The sequence below is a fragment of the Lactuca virosa genome, chromosome 9 (assembly GCF_052849685.1).
Source record: "Lactuca virosa cultivar CGN04683 chromosome 9, Lactuca_virosa_CGN04683_v6, whole genome shotgun sequence".
Classification (NCBI taxonomy): Eukaryota; Viridiplantae; Streptophyta; class Magnoliopsida; order Asterales; family Asteraceae; genus Lactuca; species Lactuca virosa.
The window spans coordinates 134364242-134383978 of record NC_136434.1 but is presented as its reverse complement, the minus strand read 5'-3'; positions in this window follow the sequence as shown (position 1 = coordinate 134383978).

Sequence of the window (19737 nt, the reverse complement as noted above, 5' to 3'; positions counted from 1 at the left end):
TGCTAATGGACCTCCCAGACTAGGCTTCCACTCTTCTGCCATTTTGTTCACTTCACTTTCGTGAGTTTTCAGTTGATTGTACAAATCATTCAAAGAAGATGTGTCGAAACTCTGTTGATTTTTCACCATCATGCTAACACTCCTCCATTCTTTACAGAGTCCCATAACAAAGGTGAGATTGAATTCCATGGAAGACCTCGTGATTCCATAACGATTGCATTTGTAAATCAGCTCGTTCAGCCTATCATAGTAACTTTCAATCGTTTCACCATCTTTTTGCTTGAAATCCTTCATTCAATCAAACATTGCTTAACTGAATTGATTTTCGTCTTCTCGCTGCCTTGAAACTTTTCTTTGAGATTATTCCAGATTTCCTTTGCTGTTGTACAATTTCTGACATAGTTATACACCACTGGAGGCAATGCACCACGTAACTCTCTAATGCATTGTTTTTCAAGTTTCTTCATACGAACATTTTGATCTTCCACACTCGTAGTTCCAGACGACGATCCAATTTGTTGAAGATTCGTCGGAAGAGTAACATTCCCTGAGATGCAAGACCAAAGCTCTTCATCAATTCCATTCAAGTAATATTGCATACGATCAGACCACTGATCATAGTATTCAGGAATAAGCATAGGAATCTTATTTGAAGATCCTAGCAGATGAGAGTATGAAGTCTATCGGGTTGAGATTGAAGTTCTACATGGTTGTACGGAAGAAGATTTTTGAGAATTTTTGAGAAATCAAAGAGAATTTCAAAGCAAATTGCTGAATTGATCAGAAAAATGAAGTAGAATACTCGATTCAACAAATCAGTTGCAGAACTAAATCACAACTGGAGATCTAGAACGCTTTTTCACGTCAAAAGGTGCGAAACTTTTCGAACCAGAAATTTGATTCAAAAACCTTTTGAAACATAGTGAAAATTAGATCTCAGATCATAATTCATTCTCTGATCCCAATTGATGAAGTGTGGAATCAAGTATGAATCAAATCAGAGTAATCAGAATACAGATTGAACACACGATGTAAATATGATCTGGTTTCAGCTCTATTATGCTTTCAATGTTACAGAGAGAAAATATACAAGTTCATACAAAGACTCTTATCTAAGTCTAAGTAATGTCCCTATTTATAGGAAACATGAAAGCACACAAAAAATTACAAGGACTAAACAAGTACGCTTCTTTACATAAATGCCTTGTAAAATAAACTTATGACTTCGACATATTACAACAGGACTTCGACCCTTAGAGTTTGTAATCTTTTGTGTTGACACATTTTTGTTTCTGTGCTATTCCAGTTTAAGTCAACTATGCATATGAGTTCTATGAGTTCTCAAATAATTGCATAGAGGAAAGGCATCTTCATCAATGGATAGTACATTGATAGGTAGGGGCGAACTGCTAAAAGACTTGGAAGCAATGGTGGGACCCTTGATGGCAAGAAATAAAGAATGAACAAGTTTTGTCCATAAGAGTTTGGATTTGTCACAAACATTATCTTATGATTATGGTTATGACAAATTCGCATGGATAGGAACACATACACCATAAAATCTAAGTGTCATAAGGTTTCTCTCCTTCATGAAAATGATTGTGAGGAAACGCTTTCACTAAGAGAGATTTTAAGGAGATAGCGATTGTGTAAATTTCATTCTTAAATTCGATTATGACTACGGCATCCCTCTTCGTAGTTCGAATTATGAGATTTGGTAATTAGTTTGAACATTCGAGACTTATTGATATAAGTTCTAGAATTGTTTAGACACACATGTGAGCTATCTAAGGAAAGGTGTATGAGTTGTTTTCTAGAAGCTTAGATAAAGGCTTATCGAAGCATATCGTATTAGAAATATGAACTTTGGAAGTCAATAAGTATTGCCTTCTAGAAGTCCAATGGTTTTTTGAATACGTGTCAAAGCTAGTGGGAGCATAAATGTTATGCTGGTATGGATATAATCATCATGTTAGTGGGAGCATGATAATTATTTTAAGTGTTGCAAGTTAGCAATGTTAATTATTGAAAACAAAAGGTTCACATTGCAAAGTTTCAAGGGTTGAAAAGTTGTTTTTCTATAATTAAGGGACATATTATTATATTTCGTTTCAAAATCTAAAAGCTTGGATCGAGAAATTTTAATCAAATTTAGTCAAAGGACATATATGGATGTTATGTGGAAAATATTCAACTTAAAAGGTTTCTATATATGGAAACATTATAGCAAGGAACTGGTAAAGTATCATGTTTTTCATTATGAATCGTGTCCCATACGCTTCGGGTATAGGATCAATTGCATATGCTGTAATATTCGACCGTTCTAAAATTTTCCAAATGCCTAGGGCATCAAGAGGGAAAAAGGACTAGAACCGGATTTGACTAAAATAATTAAACAACTATTAAGGACAATCTAAGGTTCGCTAAGGATTGGTCGCTTGTGAGCAGTTGAAAGTATAGTAATGAATGGACCATAATGACATTATTATGAATAGATATGATTCTATTAATAATGAGTTGTCATATGGCAAATATGGAAATGTTTCCATATTGGGAGTTGGACATTGAGAATCCATGTCTAGATTAGAAACTTTTATGCACGAAGGATGTTCAAAGGAATGTACTTTGAATGTGAGACTTCGTATCTATGGAATTTCCTTGTAACAATCTCCAATAGAACACTTCGTAATTTCATTGGCAAAGTCTTGGTGACTTTTGTGCAATAAGATTACAAAATGATCATTGCATAAAATGTTAGAATCTAACATATTCTAGTAGTGGCGAGAATTTTGTGTTCTTACACTAATGATAAGGATTAGGGATTGTGAAATGCGCATCATTAGAAATGTTTTCAATTGTTCTGTTTCACAAAGTAAGGACCATAGGTAAACATAGTGTGCATACTTGGAGCATGGGACAACTGCTGTTATAATTCAAGTAATAAGTTGATTATCTGAAACATTATACAATGAATAATGTGTAATCAATATGGTGACTAAATAAAAGGAGTTTTATTTATACTCAAAAGTTTGGAGCCATATTGGATTCGATTATTCTTGTGTTTCACTTTGCATGTTTTAACTTCCTGAATAATAAGATTATTCAAACGTTCCACAGTCGCTCATACTTTAGAAGTAGGTATGAAAGAAGACTGTCATGAATTGTCTTGTAGATTGTCTAAAGTGTATTAGACATAGCAAAAGTTTGCTACAACTTTCATGAGTGCTTATGAATTAAGATTTGAGCATTGGATTAAACCCACGCTCACTTGGATCGCTTCATTGATTTTATCACGAGTGATTGGTGAGACGATAATATCTTATATTCTTGAAAGCGAGACGTGTGAGTTGTAATTTACAAGTCAGTTGCACATTGATAATATGTAAACGCACCAGTAACTTAGTGTTATAAAACATATTGTTGTGTGTGATTTGATGAGTAGGTACAAGCGACCATTTGAGTCGAAGTTTATCCATTCCTTTTACCCAATGTGGGATAAAAGCGATATATGTGGGCCCCTCGATGATTTAGTGATGACACCCTAAGCGCTTGGCCAAGTCGGGACTGAGTTGATGTGTTCAATTGTAGTTCGTTGTCAGTCGTCATAAATCGGAAATCGGGAAACAACACATGAACAGAGAGTATGATTAAAATCCATGTCTCAGTTCATACGATATCCATAATGGAGGAATATATGATCCCTTATCTAAAGGACAGGTTACTGATAAGATCAGAGTTCGATAGCATCTTTGAGAAGCTACGATTGCTAATCGGATCGTACTTGCACTATAGTTACTAGACTTATCCAAGTGGGAGACTGTTGGATTAGTGTCTAAGCCCGTAACTTTTTTGGTATGTACATGACCCGGTTGTGCATAGTCCTTTTGGTTTGCCTTCACCAAAGCAACTTGATAGGATGATTTATGAAGAGAAAGGATTAATTATGATTTATTAATATATTATATGAATAATATATTAAGAGAGAAATCATATTGTTTAATTAATATTAGTCAAGAATTAATAAGAATTAATTTTGTGGCTAAAAGACATTAATTAAATAAAGGGTACTAGGACTGTCAATTGTGTGATAGTTGAATATTGGGCTAATGGACTCCATAGAAGTTGGAGTGGACGAAATGTATGGGGAAACCCATTAGAATTCGTCCAAGGCCTCTAAGGAGGGAGTCCATGGGCTACTTAGGGCCTAAGCAGTCAGATTAGGGTTTCCTGGTTCAAAACCCTAATAGCCTAACTATATAAGGAACCCCTAAGGCCCCAAAAACATGTGGAAGTAATCCCTAAGGGTTCTTAGACGTTTTAGTGCCTCTCATCCTCTCTCCTCTTCATCATTCTCTTGCTCTTGGTGTTTGTGAGCCATTAGAGGTGTGACACTTGTGACTCTAAGCTTCTTGAAGATCAAAGAACTCTTGTAACCATTAAAAGGTAAGATCTAAACCCTAACTCATATGTTAATTCGATTATTGTATGCTAGATCTAGGTTTTATAAGCTTTGGATGATTATTGCATGTTCATTTGACAAACTAGATCCAAAAGCTTTAGGGTTTTGCATGTAGACCATAGGATTGTTGTAGTGCTCAAAACCCATTAGTCCCTCCCCGCCATAGTTCTTCATTATTGGGCAATCCATCTTGTAGTTCCCCTTCTCACCGCACTCATAACAGGCCTGGTTTACTTCAACTATAGGGACCTGGGAGATTGGTTGTGCTGGCGCCCTGCAGAAACGGGTAGCGTGGCCCTTCCTGTGGCAATTCTTGCACTGCATCTGCGGGCAAGCTCCAGTGTGGTGGTAGTTACACTTACTACACTTTGGGAGAGTTCCAACATATTGACTTACAGGCGTTGGAGTGGCAGGTCTTGTGGCCGCGTGTATAGTAACTATATGTTGCTCCTGCGGGGATTCCTGTGTTGTTTGTCCCTTCCTATTGTTCCCCGACTTTCGTTTATAGTCTCCTTCTTTTGTTGGCTCAGGAATGGGGGCCACCACGCCATGGTGGACTCCATGGTCAATGAGTCGCTGGGTCAGGCGTTTGGCGCTTTCGAAGGTAGTTAGTTTGGAAGCCAATACATTCCCCTGAATCTGGGTAGATAAACCCTAGTTGTACCACTCTATCTTTTTACTCTCTGGGGTAACCATCCCAGGGCACAGTGCTGCCAGGTCGCTAAACCTGTAATTGTAGGCTACTATGTCTGAGTCTGCCATGGTAAGGCTCCAAAGCTCATGCTCCAACTTTTGTACTTCGCCTCTTGGGCAGTACTCTTCCATCATCAGCTCTTTCAAGTTCTCCCAGCCCATTGAGTAAGCCACTGATAGGGTCAGTGACTTAACATGGCTATTCCACCATGTTAGGACTCTGTCGGAGAAGGTGCAGGCAGCAAACTTCACTTTGCTCCCTTCTGGGCACGTGCAGATTTCGATAACTGATTATGTTTTCTCGAACCATTGCATTAGGGCAATGACTCCCCCATCTCCCTTAAAGGTTTTGGGTTTGCAGTTCATGAAGTCCTTGTACGAACACTCCCGTGGGTGTCCGTGGGTAACTTCGGGCTTAGTTAGGTGGGTACCGCTACCAGATCCACTGGTACCACTTGTGAGGATTTGAGTTATAGCGGCTGTCGTTGCAGCTGCTACTGCTGCCTGGAATACATCAGGATCGTGTTGTGGTGGTGAACTTTCTGTTGTGTTACCGACCACGCGTCTTATAGGTCTACCGCGAGGCATCTTTTTGTTATAATGATTACAAGATGAAACATTGTTAAGTATATAGTAGTGGTTAGAATTCGGGTGTTGATTAACTAAGTTATCCTAGTTTTGAGCGTATCATGCTCTGACTTTCATAGTATTCTGAAAAATAATTCATAATGGAAGTCTACTTCGATTTTTAAATTATTCTACTTCTTAATTTAAACAACACTTTTACTAAGTGTTTAAGTGTATCAAACATTATTTTAACTCTATTAAACTAACAAATAATAAATTTGTCTTTAATTTGATATGTTTGACTTGAGTTGACTTTTATTGACTTTTACACAATAGAAAATAATGAGGTGTCACATAACCAAACAATGATCAAGGTGATAGCTTTTTACCTCCAAATAGCACCTAGCACTGAAAGAACACTGGATCCAAGGGCTTCTTCTCGTTCCAAGCCTTTTTCTCCTTTATCCCCTTCCAAGAATACACCAAATCACACACTTTTAGTCTCTCCCTCTCTCTCTCTCTCTCTCTCTCTCAGATGATACCAACTCGTTTAGGGTTTCTCTCAGGGTGCTAAAGTAATAAGGGAGGCGGATTGAAGGGCTTAAGGTCCTTTAAATAGGGCACAAATCCTGAAAATTAGGGTTTTCACACTCAGCTCCTACTCGTCGAGTTGGGGTCCTCCAACTCGTTGAGTAGACTCTAAAAATAACGCGGGTATCTCCATCTCTACTCGGCTAGTTGGGGCCTCTAACATGTCGAGTTGCCCTGACAAAATGAATATAATTTTATTAAATATTATACATGGGAGTCGGGATGTTACAATTCTCCCCCACTAGAATCAGACTTCGCCCTCGAAGTCATTCTCCGGAAAGAACTATGGGTACTTCTCAACCATCTCGGACTGCGGCTCCCAAGTCCACTCAGATCCATTCCGATGTTGCCACTGAACCTGAACCAAAGTCACCTCTTTATTCCTCAAGACCTTCACCTTGTTATCCAAAATCGCCACCAGCTTCTCAATGTAGTTCAGGTGATCATCAACCTGAATGTCATCTAAAGGGACCACTTCCGTCTCGTCGGTTACACACTTCCTCAACTTAGACACAAGGAAGGTGTTATAAATCTGGCTCAACTCTTCAGGCAGCTCTAACCGATAAGCTACCTTACCCACTCAAGCGATTACTCTGAAAGGACCAATGTATCTAGGTCCCAGCTTGCCCCGCTTCCTGAATCGGATCACACTTTCCATGGGGATACCTTTAGGAGGACATAATATCTGACCTGGAACTCTAGCTCTGAACGTCTTTAGTCTGCGTAACTCTTCTGACGACTCTGGGCCGTCAGTAACCTTTGTCTGACCTGTTGGATCTGCTATGTCGTCTTGAGCACTATCTCATTGCTCCCCATCACTCTCTGCCCCACCTCTCCCCAACAAATGGGAGTCCGGAACCTCCTCCCATATAAAAGATCAAAGGGAGGCATACCAATAATGGAGTGATGGCTGTTGTTGTATGAAAACTCAGCTAAGGGCAGATAGGAGTCCCAACTCCCACCGAAGTCCATAACACATGCGCGCAACATGTCCTCGAGCGTCTGAATTGTCCGCTCGCTCTGCCCGTCTGTCTGTGGGTGGTATGCAGTGCTGAAATGTAACCGGGTACCCAACTCCTCATGAAATTTCTTCCAGAACCTCGAAGTAAAACGCACATCCCGATCTGACACTATCGATGTTGGCACCCCATGTCGTGCCACCACCTCTCGAATGTAGATCTCGACCAATTTCTCCGCAAAAGAGATCTCACTTATAGCCTGGAAGGGGGCATTGTTTGTCAACCGATCTATAATCACCCATATCGCATCAACACCTCGCGCAGTACTCGTTAGCTTGGTAATAAAATCCATGGAAATCTGCTCTCACTTCCATAGGGGAACCTCCAAATGCTGCAACTTACCAGCGATGTTGTTCTGCCTTGACCTTGCGGCAGGTCAAACACCTCTCGACTATCCATGCCACATCTCTCTTCATACAGGGCCACCAATATTCGTGTTTCAAATCCAAGTACATCTTAGTGGCCCCAGGGTGAATGGAAAACCTCGCCTTATGGGCCTCCTCCATGAAAATCTGTCGAGCTCCACCCGAATATGGCACCCATATCCGCCCATGGAAGGTGATAAGCCCCCGACTATCAGTATTAAACTCAAACATCTGCCCGATCACCCGCTATCTCTTATGGTTCTATGGTCTCATGGCCACCGTTTGGGCCTCTCGGATGGTATCTAAGACTTGAGTCATCACCGTCATCCTCATACACACGTCTCGGATCGGAGCACTAGTTGCTCTATGACTCAGGGCATTGGCTACCACATTTACCTTGCCAGGGTGATACAAAATCTTGCAGTCATAGTCTTGCACTACATCTAACCACCTCCTCCGTCTCATATTCAGGTTGGGCTGATCCATAAGGTACTTCAGGCTCTTATGATCCGTGTATATGGTGCATCGGACACCATAAAGATAGTGGCGACAAATTTTGAGGGCGAACACCACCGCCCCCAACTCCAAATCATGTGTGGGATAACTCGTCTTGTGAGGCTTCAGCTGCCTCGACGCATATGCTATCACGTGTCCCCTCTGCATCAACATGGCACCCATTCCCGATATAGATGCATCACAATAGACTACGAAGTCCTCCACTCCCTCTAGAAGGGCTAAAACTAGAACTTTGCACAATCTTTGGCGAAGAGTCTCGAATGAAGCCTGCTGCTAGGGCCCCCAGGCAAAAGTAACACCCTTCCTGGTCAATCTGGTAAGAGGAATGGCAATCTTGGAAAAATCTCTGATAAACCTCCGATAGTAACCCGCCAGACCCAGAAAACTCCTGATCTCCTATGGGGATCTCGGCACCTCCCATCGCATAACTTCCTCAATCTTGGCCGGGTCGACTAAAATCTCATTCCGGTTAACAAGGTGTCCCAAGAACTGGACCTCTCGTAACCAGAATTCACACATGGATAATTTGGCAATGAGCCTCTCCATTCTCAATACTCGAAGAATCTCCCGAAGATACTCCTCATGTTGTTCCCTAGACCTCGAGTACACCAAAATGTCATCGATGAACACGATCACCGACCTATCCAACATGGGCATGCACACCCGGTTCATGAGGTCAATGAATGTTGTCGGTGCATTGGTGAGCCCGAAAGGTATCACCACAAACTCGTAGTGCCCATAACGACTCTTAAAGGTCGTCTTCTGGATATCCTCCTCATAGACTCTCATCTGATGATACCCAGATCTCAAATCAATATTGGAAAACCAAGACGCCCCCTACAACTGATCAAACAAATCATCGATCCTCGGTAATGGATAACGGTTCTTGACTGTCAGCTTGTTCAACTCCCGGTAATCGATGCACATCCGGTGTGAACCATCCTTTTTCTTGACAAAAAGGATCGGCGCTTCCCACGGTGAGCTACTAGGTCTAATAAAACCCTTCCCTAGCAGCTCCTGGAGCTATTAGGACAACTCCTGCATCTTAGGCGACGCAAGACGATAAGGTGCCTTGGCAATAGGCGCCGCACCCGAAATTAGTTTGATCCGGAACTCCACCTGCCTCTGAGGAGGCACAGCCGACAATTCCTTGGGAAAAACATTCGGGAAGTCACACACTAATGGAACATCGGAAATAGAACTCAGCGTCTCAGTGCCAACTCGCGTATCCATCATGTATGCTAAGAACCCCATGCACCCCTGCTGTAGACTCTGCCTTGCCATGGCGGCAGAGCAAAAAGCTTATCCCGATCTAGTTCCCTCGCCATACACGGTAAGTACTCCCCCACTGGGGTGTCGTATGGTCACCATCTAACGCTCACAGTCAATCATGGCTCCGAACCGACTCAACCAATCCATGCCCATTATGACACAGACATCACCCATCGCTATCGGCAACAGATCTATCAGAAACTCAACACCGAAGATCTCTAATACACATCCCCGAAATACATCACCTCTGGGAGCAAAAGACAGGCCCAACGAACTACCATTCATTCTGATCGCGACTTTGTTTACCCGGTTCCCCTCGCGGCTAAAGGGTACATCCGGGGCCGGTCGCATGGACCTACTTACCTTGCTTGTAGACCAGCTGCAGAGCTGACCCTTATTCTATTGGTTTGATGCTGCCAAGATGATTTCTTTATGCCCATCAAAGGACCTCAAGATGCTAATCCACGAAAAAAGTGGCAAAAAATGCATGGTTATCGGCTATAGAAACCCTCAGTGGTCGACTCAACGCCTCACGGCTAACACTAATGTGACGAATAAAGGATAAAGACACGAAAGATCGACTCTCACCCGAGTCAAATAACACCAAGGCAGGCACAGAACTCACAAGAAAAGTACCTATATTCAACACAGTATATTCATAACAAATCTCAAAATAACATGAATATAGGAGATACGTACCAACAACAACATTAGGAGCTGTGCGGACCTCCTCTGCAGTCAGCTGGAATGCTCTCCCATGAGCTCTCAGAGCCTCGGCCTTCACCGGCCGACCATCGGTAACGCGCAAAGCAGCAGGAGCAGAAGCATGGACTGATCCCTGAGTGAGATGAGGACACTCGGCCTTCCGGTGGCCAGTTTGGTTGCAATAAAAGCAAACCGCAAATCCCTTGGGGCAGTCCTTCGCCATATACCCCTCCTTGCCTTATTTGTAGCAAATCCCTACTCGGCAAGATCCCTCATGAGTCTTTCCGCACTTGCTACAAGTACGACCCTTCTGGCCTCCTGCTCTCGTATCAGAGGGCTTAGCCCGCTTCGTCGCCGGCTGCGACTGCACTGGTCTCCTGTCTCTCCCATGGGACTTTACCTCCTCTCTGGTCTGAATCTCCAGCTCAATCTCTCTCCTGATGGCATTGGTCTGTAAATCAGCCAATGTCCGGTATGATGAGTTCGCCACGAACTCCCGAATATCTCTCCTCAAAATGCTCAAATACCAGCTCGCACGTGCCTGCTCCTAGACACGTGCTCAGGGTAGAACAACGCCCTCTCGTCAAACATCCTCGTAATCTCTCCCACTGTTTATGTCTTCTACTTGAGAGACAGAAACTCCTGGGCCAATCGTTCCCTCTCCACCAGGGGAACATACTCGTCTCTGAATAGCTGGATAAACCTCTCCCAAGTCACTAAAACATGGTCTACAGGGGTAAAATCAGTCGTCAGGAACTTCCACATGTCCTTCGCTCCCAAGCGAAGCTGGTTCAGCGTAAACCGAACTCTCAAGTGCTCCGTGCACGAACACGTGAAGAAACACCCCTCAATGTAGGAGATCCATCTCATGGAAGAAATCGGGTCCTGGGTCCCATCAATCTCTGGTGGCTTCGTGTTACTGAAATCTCGGAACAACAACGAGTCTTCCCCCCTGTGGCCTCGCAGTAGCTACAACTGCGGTGGCTGCGGCAGCAGCAGCCTCCATGACAGCAGTGTATCGCTCATCAAATGTCTAAATCAGTGTGGTCTTAATAGACCCGAACATATTTGGTATGGCCTCTCTGATAGCTGCGGCCACCTCCTTATGAATGATCCTGCGGTTCTCCTCGTCACTAGTACCACTGCCCCCGAGGTTGTTGCGGGTAATCACCATAGTCTCTCTGAAACACAAACACAAAATCATGAGGGACTGGCTCAAACGCACACTCAATTACCCACCCTACACGTTCCTTACTATCCTAAGGTTCTTACCTGGGTCGCTTATAGATCCGATGCTTTCAGTAGTATGGGCCCAATACTACCTTCCACACCAATCCATAGTCACCCCAAGTCCTCCTCCTAGGATCCTAATTCACAAGTACTCTATTCCCCACAGATATCAACTAATATCTCAGTAGACTTCTCAATGCACATCTAGGTATCTCTCCTAGATTACTCCTCAACTAAAAACTCTCACTAAAGGATTCGTGCTAGGTACGCCTACTCATCAGATGAAAAGAACAGATAGCAGATAATATCCATCAATAGCATCCCCTAGACTAAGGCATCACGAATCAGGCAACTCTAGCTCTAAATTCTGGAATACATAGCCTATCCTCGAGCATGCGGTTCTAATATCTCATAAGTTGCTCATAATATAAACAAGTACTGGTATCTTGGGAAATCACCGTTCGGGCTCTGGCTGATTGTACACAATGCATCATCTCTTTTTATCTTGAAAGCTCTTACTCGTTTTAGAAAAATCGGTTCTTTTTAGAAAATTTACTCAAATCCTCAGTTTGAGTCTAGACATACCCAAGAATACATCTGAATCCCTCAAACCAAGGCTCTGATACCAACTTGTAACACTTGAATTTTTCAAACAAATATTGCAATTTTAAAACCACATAAACACAATCTCACAGTTTCAAAAACCCAATGTATAACTTATTCAAAACACAAGACAACAAAATGTTTGATAATATCCCAGAATCCTCAAAAGAACATAATCTCAAGTTGTTGTGTACAATCAAGCCGGTGCCTTCCCGTGATCCTGAGAGGTACCTGAAACACATATCACACAACACTGTATGCACGAAGCTTAGTGAGTTCCCAAAAATACCGCACACAAATAATTAGCCTCTCATGGCTATATCTCGATAAGGACCCTCCGGTTTCACAACTCTATTTGGACCCTCCGGTCCTAAGTCAACAAGGCACATAATAATATACAGCATATATCACAAAGACAAATGCAGGATCACAAATAACTCAGTATAAGCATATAAGACCCTCCGGTCACACAGTATTTCCACTCATGTAACTATAGTGAGAAGACTCACCTCGTACGTAAGCAAGTAGGTCTCGTACTCGACGATCGGTCTAGACTCCGCCTACATGTCATAATCATCCCTAATTAACACTTAATAACAACATCTCTAAATATGATAAGCTAACCCCTTTTCTAACTCTCGGAAAGAGTGAAAGACCATTTTACCCCTCCATGGTCTCCATAATCTGACCAAACCGTAAAAGTCAACAGAAGTCAATACTCAAGTCAACAGTCCATGTTGACCCAACTCGTCGAGTGCATCTATGTGACTAGTGTAGTTCCTCATGTTCTCAGAAAAGTCAGGAAAAATCCCCCTCAACTCATCGAGTTGTCTCACCAACTCGTCGAGTTTGCACGCGTCTAAACTATCGGAGAAAACCCTAACCAGCTCGTCCAGTTGGCTCATCAACTCGTCGAGTTCCTTAAGTCCATTTTCTCATTCAGATGTTTTTAAGTAGAACTAAGGCCCCATACTCTAGATCTAGCCTTCTAAGGTTGAAGTATCACGTAAAGCTGCAAGATTTCCGTCCATGCATGGCATCTAGGGCTCGAAATGCCAAAATAAGCTCTTTAAAGGGTTTAATGTGTGAAAGTTGGCCAAACGCTTGATAAAGCTTGAATCTTTAGGCCCAAGGGACCTCATACTGTCCAGATCTGAAGTCTCAGCTTCATGGCAAGCTCAAACAACTTAATGACTCAAAGAGAAGATGTAAATGGCCACAAACTCCCTAGTGAAGAGATCTAACCAAACAATGATCAAGGTGATTGCTTTTTACCTCCAAATAACAACTAGCACTGAAAGAGCACTAGATCCAAGGGCTTCTTCTCATTCCAAGCCTTTTTCTCCTCTATCTCCTTCCAAGAATGAACCAAATCACATACTTTTAGTCTCTCTCTCTCTCACACAGATTATACCAGCTCGTTTAGGGTTTCTCTCAGGGTGCTAAAGTGATAAGCGAGGCGGAATAAAGGGCTTAAGGTCCTTTAAATATGGCACAAACCCTGAAAATTAGGGTTTTCATACTCAGCTCCTACTCGTCGAGCTGGGGTCCTCCAACTCGTCGAGTAGACTCTAAAAATCATGCGGGTATCTCCATCTCTACTCGGCGAGTTGGGGCCTCCAAATCGTCGAGTTGCCCTGACAAAATGAATATAATTTAATTAACTATTATACTTGGGAGTCGGGATGTTACATTTTCAATAGTGACCAAGGAAGGATGAGATGTGTACGATCAGCCGGAGCAAGAAACTCTACCCTAAGATACCCATACTGTTATTTGCTTATTATGACTATCATAGAACTGCATGCTAGTTGTAGGCTAGAGATCATCAGGAATTGGATGATAGAATTATTTGAAATTTTTGATGCCTAATAGCCTAGGAGGTTTTCTTGTATGCTAGATGGAATTGACATCATTATTATAATTGCTTAGTGTATGCACCATAATGGTACATAACTAAGATTTTATAGCCTGAGAATGTTTGATTTAGCCTTATTCATTTTCGTTGTTTGGTTGTACGCTCAAAGTAGAATCAAATATTCGATTGTCTATGGAATCCAACATTATGTAAGATTAGCATACACTAGTGACTATAGGGTTGGTGGAAGTTCCATGGGTGAATGCAGTTATGGAAGACCAATGTGAGGAGGTTTAGTCACTCTGGAGAGACTGTGTAGGATGTATGTGTATCCTAGATGTTGGGTTTTGTGATCAGATGGTCTGTGATGACCCCATTTATACAAATACGGGTAGGTGTGGAAAGTAGTATGGGCCCGTACTACTAGAAGCATAGGATCCATACCCATAGCAAGGAAGTCACGAACCCCGAGGGTTTAGTCTCTCCTTAATGACTGTAATGATATGAATTATGGCATTTTTTATGCATGTTTGGTTCATTTTCAGTATGTTGTACACGAGAGGTACTTGATCAGGAACTGGCGGCCCAGAGAGGCCAGGTTTGACAAATGATGACATTCGCGAGTAGATCGCCACTGAGGTGGTTGCGGCTGCTCGGGGAGTTATCCTGAAGCTTTTTGGGTATATTCAGATCACAATGATTAAGTTGTTTGATGAGCGGTATGTCGTTTGTGTCTGAGGCTATTGTTCTTGCAGCTACCACCATTGTTACTACAACGACGGTTTAAGGGAGAGGGACATTCCAGTACCGGGACTTCAGCAACAAGAAGCCCCAAGAGTTCGATGGGGTGAAGGACCCGATTGCGGCTATGGCATGGATTTCTGATGTGGACGGCTGCTTCTTGACTTGTTCCTTTCTGGAGGACTGGAAGGTTAGGTTCGCCCTGAACCTTCTTCGTTTGGGAGTGAAGGACTGGTGGAACTTGGTGACTGGTTCTTATATCCTGGAGCATAGGGTTGCTGTTACTTGGGGGCAGTTTCTAGAGATGTTTTGCACACACACACACAGAAAGAGAAAGAGAGAGAGAGAGAGAGAGAGAGGTTGGCTCAGGAGTATTTGGCGTTGAGGCAGACGATCGAGTTGGTGACTAAGATCACCAAGATGTTTACTGAGAGAGCTCTTTTATGTCTCGAGTATTCTGCTTTGGAGCAGGACAAGATGTCGTGATACATATGCATGCTCAAGACTAACATTCAGCAGTTTTTGTCTACCCAACGTTACAGTACCATTTCTGAGCTTCAGGATGTCATGCAAAGACCAGAGATTGAGATTGATATCTAGACGATTGCGAAGAGGTAGGCTCTGGTTCAGCCATAGCCTACAGTAAAGCGGATAAAGTCCGCTATTTCACGATCTGGATGTTAGAGGGGCTGCACTTGTGCTAAGTGAGGTAAGGCACATGAGGGCGTTTTTTGATCATCTTCTGGGTGCAACAAATGTGGCAGAGAGGGCCATATTGCTAAGGATTGTCGTGAGCAGGCCCCATTATCAAGAACCAAGATTTGATACCATAGCGAGTAGGTTTCCCATATGAAGGCTAGTTGTCCGTTGCTCGCCATCAGACCAGTGCAGGCACCAACCCCGACTACTTTCAGGATTACGGATAGATTAAAGAGGAGAGTTGAGGCCACGAGGGCCCGGGATCGTGCTTTTCAGCTTCCAATAGAGGAGGCCAGGGCGGCGACTAAGATCGTTACTGGTATGTTTTCATTTTTATTCTGACAAGTTATTTTATTGTATGCTTATGGTTTCAATTCTGTTAGGTACCTTCTTAGTGAATTTTTTGCTTGTTCTTGTGCTTTTTAACTGGGGTGCGAGTCGGTCATTTGAGTCTCAATACTTTAGTAGGAACTTCGATATGTCTCTTGGAGATATGAAGTGTCCATTGCAAGTTTCCATTACCAACAAACGCGGTGTTTCTGCATTTAGTATTTTTCGGGGTTGTACTTTGGAGATATTCGGGGTGTCTTACCTGATCGATTTGATTCATATCCCTATGGTGGATGTGTGCTTGATAGTAGGGATGGATTGGTTGAGCAGATGTGGTGCCATGATAGACTGTGAGGAGTAGCGGGTGGTGGTTCGAACACAAAGTGGAGGTGAACTGGTTATTTATGGCGAGGGTACAAGGTTTGGTTCCACCTTTTGTTTAGCTGCTAGGGCTCGATAATATCTTCAGCATGGATGTTCGGGTTATCTCGCTTATGAGATTGACACTTAGGTTGAGAATGGGGTTTCGGTTTTGGATGTTTTTGTAGTTAGAGAGTTTCCAGATGTGTTTCCGGAGGATTTACACAGTGTACCTCTGGCGAGGAAGGTTGAGTTCAGGATTGATTTGGTTCCCGGTGCGACCCCGATCGCTAAGGCACTGTATCGATTAGCACCTCCCGAGATGCAAGAGTTGTCCTCTTAGCTTCAAGAGCTGTTGGGCAAGCAGTTTATCAGACCGATCCGTTCACCTTGGGAGCACCGGTCCTGTTTGTGAACAAGAATGTGTTGGATTAGTGTCTAAGCCCGTAACTATATTTGGTATGTACTCGACCCGGTTATGCATGGTCCTTTTGGGTTGCCTTAACCAAAGCAACTTGACAATGTAATTTGATATGAGAGAGAGGATATTACGGTTTATTAATATATTATAAGAATAATATATTAAAAGAGAAATCACATTTATTTAATTAGTATTAGTCATAAATTAATTAGGAATTAATTTGGTGACTAAAAGAGAATAATTAAATAAAGGGGCATAAACTGTCAAATGTGTGATAGTTGAGTTTTGGGCTGGGAAACCTAATGGACTAAGAGGGAACCAAATTATGATGAAGGATCATCATATTTTCGCCCAAGGCCTCATTCCAGAAGGTTCCTTGGGCTGCTTGGTGGCTAAGCTATCCATTAGGGTTTAGACTGAAACCCTAGCACCCTACAGTATAAATAAGACCCAAAGGCTTCAATTTTCGGCCACTTGTTCCCAAGAGAAACCCTAGGGCCGATTTTAGCATTGTCTCTCCTCTCTCATAATTGCCTTCTTACGTGTGTGGTGTGCGTGATCCATTAGAGGAATTACAATTGTGATTCTAAGCTCAAGAGAAGAAGATTCAAGCTACTATTTGAAGAGGTAAACATCTAGATCTGATTTCATATGTTATTTTGATATTATGTATGTTAGATTAGGGTTTGCAAGTCTTGGATTCAAAGCATGTACAATAGAGAAACCTAGATCCAAGCATTAGGGTTTGTATGAACACATAGGATTGTTCTTATGCATAAAACCCATCAGTGGTATCAGAGACTTTATTGGTTTCTGTTGTATGTGATGCTTTAACTGTTTACATGCTGAAAATCGTTTTTTTGGCTTCTGTTCGACTGGACTCGGCGAGTCACTTTATGGACTCGGCGAGTCGGCCCTACTCGGCGAGTCCATGAGTGGCTCGGCGAGTCGGATCGTCTGACAGAGGATATATCGGGATTTCTTGTTGTTTTTGCTATGGAATAGTTGCCTAATATGTTTTTACTGATAAAATTCGAATTTTAATGATTTTGTGAGACTATCCTTGCCAAAAACAAAAGATATTTACCAATTGATTAGATAATAAATTCCTTATATGATTAAAATTGATTATTTGTATTAATTGGGTAACTTATCTTGCAAGAAATTGAATTAGGTCAAATATAGATAATCACTAAATTAATTGTTTGATTTATATTATTTGTTATTTAATCCCTTGTGTTTTGAAAAGTTCAAAACTTGTCCTCATGTTTTGAAATTTAAATTTTGTGATTAAAAGTTTAATTTTGAATGATTTAAATTTCAAACCCTTAAAATTTTACAAGTTTAAAATTCAACCCTATACTATTATATTATTACAAGATTAATTAATATATATGTATAAGAATAAGCTAGTCTTATCGCTAGTAGGCCTCATTCACGAAGCCAGTCTATAAGGTGGGTATAAGGTTGCTGCCTATAAAATGGCGCTTAATGAGTGTACACTCACACCTACCGCTTGCTTGACTGGTGGAGGGTCGTTAGCCGAACGGATAGGATAGGGCACTTAATTCCTCATTATAAGTATAATAGAAATATTAAAGTAACTACATTGTTTTATAAATTCCCAATCTTAGTTACTTTAGGGTAAAATGTGAAAATGATGATATTCTATGGAATTACACTTTGTACCCCTGTCAAACGTTAGTGGAGCGTGCGTGGCTAACCGGCACACTAATTTAGGATTGACATTGATGACAAAGCGTGCCTCGATATTTATCATAGATCAATGGAGCATGCGTGGCTAACCAGCACATTGATTAGGTGATAGAGACATTGGGTGCACCATGTTGATTCGCATGGTTATTCACAACTTGTTTGCGATTCTCGGCATCCCAGTCGCAAATATGAAGTGCATATCGAGATTTAAACATGCCATTGAAATGTTCAATGAATCTCAAAAGAAATCTAGGAATTTTCAAATACATTTAAAACTTAATCTCTTTTTGTTTTTCATGGTGAAAATTAGTGAATCGTCATTCACTTACCTTCAAATTATTTACTTTTAGATTACGGCATCCCTTTTCTAAGTTGTAAATAATGTTGTTGGATCCTAGCCCTATTTTCTCATTTGGGTGTTTAATTGGGGATTCATTTCTAATCAAACTTTGTTTCTTTCTATTTCAGATTTCTAACGCAAACGCAAACAACAACACTTCTGGGTCATTCTCGTTGATGAACCTGTGTCAAAAGGTGACATTTGATGGATCGAACTTCAATGAGTGGATGAGATACATTCGCATGATAACTCGCTACGAGGACAAAGAATATGTCCTCGACGAGAAACTAGAAAAGATCAACCCAGAAGAAACTACTCTTGAAGAGATGGCCGCCTTTGAGGCCCACGGGTGTGATGCGACAAAAGTTCATTGCATCACGTTGGCCACCATGAACCTCAAACTCCAAAAGTCCTATGAGGACATGTATCCATATGAGATGCATCAAGATTTGCTGGAGAGGTACCACCAGAGCGCGAGGCAAGAGCGCTATGAGATCATCACTAACATGATCACCGCTAGGATGGGGAGTGGAGAATCCCTAACTGCTCATTTGCAAAGAATGCAAAGGTATGTTGATCGTCTCCTCAAACTTAATGTTAAGTTTGATGAGGATTTGGCTATCGACGTCATCCTCCACTCCTTGCCTTCCTGCTACAACCAGTTCAGAATGACCTACCATATGAACAAAGAAGAGGTCACCCAGAGTAAACTTCAAGGGCTCCTGACGACAGCTGAGAGCAATCTCAAGGACAAATCTATTGCATCATCCTCTACTGTAGCTGCTCCTGTGTTGGAAATCGGCCAAGGAAAGGGATAGAAGAGGAAGGCTCCTTCCAAGAGCCACCATAAGGGTAAGACCCAAGATGGTTCCTCTTCTAGTGGGACCAAAGCAGGTTCTGTTAAGCCCTCTTCTGATCCCAAGGAAGCAGAGTGCTTCTATTGCCACCAGAAGGGCCACTGGAAATGAAGCTGCCCAAAATATCTGCAGGACATCAAGGATGGGAAGATAAAGCCCACCTTTGTAGGTATGTATTTAATTAAATCTAATAACTCAGCACTTGCTACTTCATGGGTCCCTTATACTGGATGTGGTTACGACATTTGTTCTGATTTGCAGGGGCTAAGAAAAAGTAGGGAAGTGGAGCATGAAAGGATAAACTTGATCATGGGAAACAAGAAGTCTTCACCAGTAACCAAGATCGGAGTTTATTCCTTAGTGTTGAGTAATGGGTTAGGGCTAGATTTAAATAA